Source organism: Peromyscus eremicus, chromosome 15, assembly GCF_949786415.1.
Source record: "Peromyscus eremicus chromosome 15, PerEre_H2_v1, whole genome shotgun sequence".
Lineage (NCBI taxonomy): Eukaryota > Metazoa > Chordata > Mammalia > Rodentia > Cricetidae > Peromyscus > Peromyscus eremicus.
The window spans coordinates 39132303-39139972 of record NC_081431.1 but is presented as its reverse complement, the minus strand read 5'-3'; positions in this window follow the sequence as shown (position 1 = coordinate 39139972).

Genomic DNA, 7670 nt, shown 5'->3' with positions numbered 1-7670 from the left:
TGCAACTTGCAGCTCACTCCTTGCAAAGCCCCCATCTCTCTCTCTCCAACAGAGGCCGCCCAAAGCCCAGTCCTGCATTCTTGGAAGTGGCGATGGTTCCTCCCCTGAAGTTGCCAGCGGCCCAAGACCCTACCTAAAAGCATGCCATACTTCGGCACAACCCCAGCTTGTGGTGGACACGTCATTACCCCTCGCCTGTAGTGTATTTAAGTGCTCTGCTGTAGACTGACCAGGTGATTTTCTCCTGCCCCCTTCTTCTGTCTTGATCTCTGGGGGCTGGAGATCATCCGGAAGCTGCTTTGCCCAGAATAAACCTGGTCTTTTACTTTTTTAACAGGGTTTCTCTGTGTAGTTTTGGTGCCTGTTCTGGATCTTGCTCTGTAGACCAAGATGGCCTTGAACTTGCAGAGATCCAACCGGCTCTGCCTCCCGAGTGCTGAAATTAAAGGTGTGCACCACTGTCGTCCAGCAGTCTTTTACTTTTTAATTCTGCTTGATCTGCTTACTGCACAGGCAGAGAAACCTGTTATTGGGGTACATAAAACCTATTAAAGAGCACTGGCTTCTCTCCCAGAGTGTCCAGTTTGATTTCCAGCACTCATATGACAGCTAACAACCATCTATAACTCCAGTTTCAGGAGATCCGATGACCTCTTCTGGCCCCTGTGGACATTACACACACATGGCGGACAGGCATACATTCAGGCAAAACATTTATATGTATAACATAAAAAAGTGTTTTTAAAAAGCTGGATGGTAGTGGCACACACCCTCATCCCAGCACTTGAGGGCAGAGCAGGAAGATCTCTGAGGCTAGCCTGGTCTTCAGAGTGAGTTCCAGGACAGCCAGGGCTACACAGAGAAACCCTGTCTCAAAAAAAAAAAAAAAAAAAAAAAAAAAAGATTCTCAAACCTTAAGACACTCAATAAGTCATTGTTAGTAAAGGAAACCACCTACCTCAGAACTAGGGCCATAAAAAAAGCCCAAGTTGTCAAGAAACCAGCCACCTGTAGTCTAGAATGCACCCATATCACCAGCCCTGGAGCCAGAAGGTCTTAATAACAGGCAATCCAGCTTATCTCCCAACTCCCAACTCCCACTCCAAGAACTGATTATCAGACCCTGTCCAGTACTCTTGTTATGCCTAGATCACAAGGATCCCCAAAAGACCACCATGGAGACCGAATCCCATATGCAAAAGCAAAGAGCCTTTATTTTCAAGCTCCGAGCTTGGTCTCTCTGTTTGTCCTATGCAGCAGTGAGAGCAGAGAGCCCTGAGCCCAGGTGGATTAGGGTTTTTACCATAGCAGAGGTTGGGGTAAGGGGATTTCCAGGGCTCAGGACCCTGATTGGCTGACATTCCTCTAGGAGGGTATCTGTAAAACAGAAATAGGTGTGTGTTAGACTCAGGGACATCTGGCCATCTTATCTAACCTTATCTAATGGTTGGAATGTTTGGGATGTCAGGTACTTCCCCTTAGATGTAGGCCCTCCTTGGGTGGGGTCAGCTTATGGCTTTTCCTGGGTCTGGGAGTTACCTGCCAGGAAGCCTGTCACAGAAGCTGTGTCTGGGCCTCAAAGCCTGTCATGGCAGCTGTGTGGTCAAGCTGCTTTGGGCCTCCCACAATTCTCTGTTCCCTCAGACACTGAGTCACAGGGTTTAGGGGCCAACCTCTCAGACCAGTGAAGCCTGCTCTCCCATTCTAAGGTAGGGCTGAGTCTGCTCTTTCATTTTACTCTGGGGTGGACCGCATGACAACCTTTGTTGCTTGACAAATTTCCTGCATTCAACATTGCAGACCACAGTTCTCCAGCACATTTTTACTTTCGTGTTTAATGATTCTCACTGTGTATTATGGGAGTTTCCTTATGCCTTTTCCTTTGGGAAATGTTGTGGGGGCTTTGGTGAAGGATGAAAATGTATAAGTTGGGAGCCTCTTTAAACAAAATAATTATTTGGAAAAAATCCCCACCACCATGGGACCATATAGTATGATGACTCTGCACACAGGAATCCCCATTGTGCCCTCCTGATTACACCAAGAACAGAAAAGTTAGAGATTTACTTACTGGACACACCTGACCCCAAGGATGAAAAGCATACAGTCCAGATCCAGTGCCTAAGGCCATCTATGGCAAGAGTTCAGTTAAAAAGTATAGATAAATCAGAATGATATGGTATAATGGGGAAAGAGTAAGACATCAGTCAGGACCTTCCCTTTTGGGAGCATATCAGGAGAACAGGTCCATATAGTAAGACTAAGATACAAAGGAACTCAATTAGGAAACAGCTCAGTGCTTTTGCTATATCATTTCCCTTGAAGAATCTCATAAATTGTAGTGGAGTGTCTGGTCCCCAGAGGAGGTCCTTTTCCAAAGTCAGGCATTTGGATAAGGGCCTCCATTCCCTCATGGCCTTGAGGAAAGTTCCTGCTTGGTAAAAGGAGTCATTCTCCTTATCTCTAGCAGGAGAAACTTATGATCCTTCCACTGATGTGAGAGGGCTCCTAGTGGAGTTACTGAACCTTAGAGAACAATAGGCATTTAGACACTTACTGAGCCTATGGCTTTTGTTTTAGGAAAAATGCTATGATAAAGCTGATGGCCACTTTCATCCCTGAATCATTGAGTCTGCTTTCAACCTTGCCTGCGGATAAACTATTGTTCAATTGTAAGAATAAAAGGTGTAGCCTTTCTTCAGTAAAGTGGTAGCCATCCCAATTCACTCTCAGATTATATTAGTCTTTTCCTTCCCCCTTGCCAACTCCACACCTTCTCTTCGGGACCTGAACCCCGCCACAGCTGGACTCCAGCATTACTCCATTGCCGTATTTCTTTCAGTTATCACATTTTAAATATATGCATTTGTCCCTGTTATTCCTTTTGAGGAGGGGACTAAGAGTGGAACCACTGAGTCTCCATTCTCAAAGAATGTTTGTTGAATTCAGATCCAAGCCTTTTACCTTCTGTTTCTCATTGTTTGCTCATCTTGTCCAAACTTCTTTTAAAGCTTAATTCTAAATGGTCAATCAATAACCATTCTTTGGGGGCTGGAGAGATGGCTCAGTGGTTAAGAGCATTGGCTGCTCTTCCAGAGGTCCTGAGTTCAATTCCCAATAACAACATGGTGGCTCACAACCATCTATAGTGAGATCTGGTGCCCTCTTGCGGCATACAGGCATACATGCAGGCAGACCACTGTATACATAATCAATATATAAATCTTAAAATAAACCCATTCTTTATAATAAGCCTTATGCTTATTGGTGTTTTTAGTGATATTGAATACATTAGTGTGTGTATTTTCAACATTTAGAACATACTAGCCACTGTTGATGCAAAAACCATATCCCTCATTATCTTAGTCAGTGTTTTATTGCTGTGAAGAGACACCATGGCAATGGCAACTCTTATAAAGGAAAGCATTGAGCTGGGGCTCACTTACCATTTCAGAGGTTTAGTCCATTATCATCATGGCAGGGAGCATGGCAGTGTGTAGACAGACATGATGCCAAAGAAGTAGCTGTGAGTTCTACATCCAGATCAGAATCCACAGGCAGAAGGAATAGAAAACCACTGGGCCTGGGCTTAGGTTTTGAAAACTCAAAACCCACCCCCAGCAACACAGTTCCTCCAACAAGGCCACATCTACTCCAACAGGGACACACCTCCTAGTCCTTCTCAAGTAGTGCTACTCCCTGATTACTAAGCATTCAAATGTATGAGCCTATGAGGTCCATTCTTATTCAGACTACCACACTCATCATAAAGGGAATAGTTTATTCTTGAATCACTTTGAGTGACTGTGGCCTGGGGAACACAAACTAGGTTACCCCAAATTCCATGTTCCAATGTGGAAGCAGTTGCATAGTTTTACAGAACAAAAGAAGTCATAAATCGAAACAAGCTTAAAATACATTGGTGGGTGCATCAGAAAAGCAGTAAAAATGATATGGGGAAGTTTTCTATAGGCCCAAGAAAATATCTGATGACATTCAAGTTTTGGGTTGGTGGAAGCTGCTACTACTACTACAACTACTACTACTACTACTACTACTACTACTACTACAACTACCACACACACACACACACACACACACACACACACACACGCACGCACACATATGCATGCACTCATGCACACGTGCACAAACCCAAACACATACATTTGAGAGGCCACAGTAGCACCCCAGTGGACTTCTCCCGGCCCCAGCCTCTACTAGGCCTGAGTTTCAGTTGGTTTCTGTTTCAGTTTCTGTTTTTGATTAGGCAGGTGAGGGAGATATTGCATACCAGGCCTGAGTCAGCACTTACAGCTCCAGCCAATCAGAAACATATTAGTGCGGCTGCTGCTTGCTTGGCCAATCATGTTTAGGATGACCTAATCCCCTCATGGCTGTCTACAAAAGGAGCCTGCGAGCTTCTCTGGGGGTTGTTGACTCCTGCATGTAGGAATTCTCTCGTGCTCTTGCTTTGCATACGTGAGCGGTGGTCTCTTGTGGGGTGATCTGCGGACCCTAATATCTGGGGGCTTGTCCGGGATAGTCTCCCCCAACCCGAGACCCCTGACACATTGAGTGTTTAAGGAACCCAGCCAGTAAGTGAGGACTCTCTACTTTTGTTCATCTCTGTTATACGTGACTTGTAAGGCTCAAGCAGTAGGCTTGGGTGTACCAGGCAGACATGTTAGTGGCACCTGTGCCAGGTGGGTTGAGAGAAGTCTCAGACCTACCAGAGGGGGACTATGTCCCATTGGAAGTTGAGGTGGGACAGAGAAGGTCGCTCCTGCCAGACAGAGCTCACTCATAGCGAGAGAGGCTGTTGTCCTGATTTGGTTCCTTTTTTTCTGTGTGCCATACCAGTATATTGTCTGGTGTGTTGTGTTGTCTTTCTGTGTTTTTGTTTTGTAACCACTTTTACTCTTCTAGAAGGGATGGGGCAGGCAACCTTGACCCCTTTCAGCCTTTTGCTGAACCATTATAAGGACTTCTAGACTCAGGCCACCAACCTGGGACTTGTTGAGTGGAAAGAAAAACTCTATCTTTTGAAGGAACAAATGGCTGAACAAATGTAGGATGGCCTGAGGAAGTGACATTCCATCTTCCCACTATCTACCGTGTGAAGGACATAATCTCTAGGTCATTGAGGTGCCTGGATCAGGTTCCTCATATCACTACCTGGCAAATGTTGTTAGAGAAGCCTCCTAAATAGCTAAAACCTTTTCTGGTGCCACCCCAGGTGATAGTTGCAGTAGCCTCAGAAAAGAAACTGAAACCAGACGGGGAATCCCAACCCTCGGCTCTTCTTTACCCTGTCTTACCCGCCTCAGGAGGACATCTGGAGGAGGACATTTTCTCAACACCACCCCCTATCAACCTGAGGTGTGTGAGGGGGAGGCCGAGGGAGCCCCAGGAGGGATCAGGAGCCCTCCTCACATGCACACCCATTCCTGGATGGAGGAGCTGCTGGTGGAGGCTGATTCAACAGTACCTCCACTGTGAGCGGTAAGCCTCCCATCCCCACATGGATGGCAGGGAGCTTGCTACAACAATGGCTCCAGGAAATTCCCCAAGTCTGGCCGAATACTGGCCCCTTGTGGTAATACAACTGGAGGCCAATGCTATGCCAGTCCACGTCAGACAATAACCGATACCCAGAGACATCAGGCAGGGGATTGCCTCCCACATTAGATGCTTGAGGGACCGGGGCATCCTTGTCCCCCACCAGTCTGCCTGGAATACACCCCCTGCTGCCACTCAAAAAAGCCCAACTCCACTGATAATAGGCCTGTCCAGGACCTCAGAGAAGTAAACAAGTATGTAGAGGACATTTATCCCACTGTCCCCAACCCATATACCCTTCTCAGCACCCTGCCACCTGAATGGATCATCTATACAGTGCTAGACCTCAAGGATGCCTTCTTCAGCTTGCCCTTGGAGTCAGCCAGTCAGCACCTGTTTGCCTTTGAATGGTTGGATCCAGACAATGGGTTCAAAGGACCACTGACTGTAGCTAGAGTTTTCCTGCCTGGCCCACAGTCAGGACAAATCTCTATCACCTGCCAGTCCCACAGCCGTCAGACCCAACCAAGTAAACACAGAGACTTATATTGGTTACAAACTGTATGGCCGTGGCAGGCTTCTTGCTAACTGTTCTTACAGGTTAAATTAATCCATTTCCATTAATCTATACCTTGCCACATGGCTCATGGCTTACCGGCATCTTCACATGCTGTTTCTCATTGTGGCGGCTGGCAGTGTCTCTCTGACTCAGCCTTCCACTTCCCAGCTTTATTCTCCTCCTTGTCCCGCCTACACTTCCTGCCTAGCCAATGGCCAATCAGTGTTTTATTTATTGACTAATTAGCAACACATTTGCCATACAGAACATCCCACAGCAACTGACCTGGACAAGCTTTCCGCAAGGATTCAAGAATTCTCCCATGATGTTCAGTGCAGTCCTCTGTGAGGATTTGGGTGAGTACAGACAGGCCCACTCGAATGTCGGTCTGTTACAGTATGTGGATGGTTTGCTGACTGCCTCAGACTCTCTAGAGGCCTGTGAGACTGCTACTGAGGGATTGCTTAAAACTCTGGGGACTCCGGGGTACAGTGTCTGCGAGGAAAGCTCAAACTCTGCCAGACTGACTTAACCTACCTGGGATACATACTCAAGGAGGGTTGGAAGATGGCCGTCAAAGGCAAGAAAAGAGACCATTATAAGAATCCCCCGGCCCACCAACCATCAGGAGGTGAGAATGTTCTTGAGGTCAGCTGGATTCTGTAGGCTTTGGATACTTGGGTTTGCTGAATTGGCTAGACCGTTATATAAAGCAATCCAGTGGGGGAGGGATTCTCCTAGAATGGACTGAGCAAATGGAAGGGGCCTTTGACAAAATCAAAACAGTCTTGCAAGAGGCCCTGGCGTTGGCCTTGCCAGATGTCACAAAGCTATTTCACCTATATGTGGATGAAAAGAAAGGGGTAGCCACAGGAGTCACAACCCAGACTGTTGGACCCTGGAAGAGGTCAGTGACCTATTTGCCAAAGAAGCTAAATCCGGTGGCAATGGGATGGCCTCCATGCCTCTGCATAATAGCGGCCACAGCTTGGTGGTCAAGGACTCGGACAAACTGACCCTTGGCCAGGCCCTCATAGTGACCACCACATGCTATGGAAGGGGCCCTCAAATGTCCACCTGATAGACGGCTGACCAGCGCCAGGCTGGCTCACTACCAGGCTTTGCTTTTAAATCCCCCTTGAGTCTAAGTTACCTCCAGTATTACTCTCAATCCAGCCACCCTGCTCCCAGACCCGGACCTGGGTGGCCCTGTGCATGACTGCCAGGAAATCATGAGCCACCTACAGGGAACAAGGCTTGACCTTGATGACTCACCCTTAAAGGAGGCCAATGTCACCTGGTACACAGACGGCAGTAGCTTCATCAAGGATGGCACCAGGTATGCGGGGGGTGGGGGTGGCAGTGACCACAGAAGAGGCAATCATCTGGGCAGAAGCCCTGCCCCCAGGTACCTCGGCCCAATGGGGCTGAATGGCCCAATAGGCCTAAGGAAGGCCTTACAGATGGGGCGAGGGAAGAGACTCGGTATACATATAGTTGATATGCCTTCGCCACTGTGCACATCCATGGCGCCATCTACAAGGAAAGG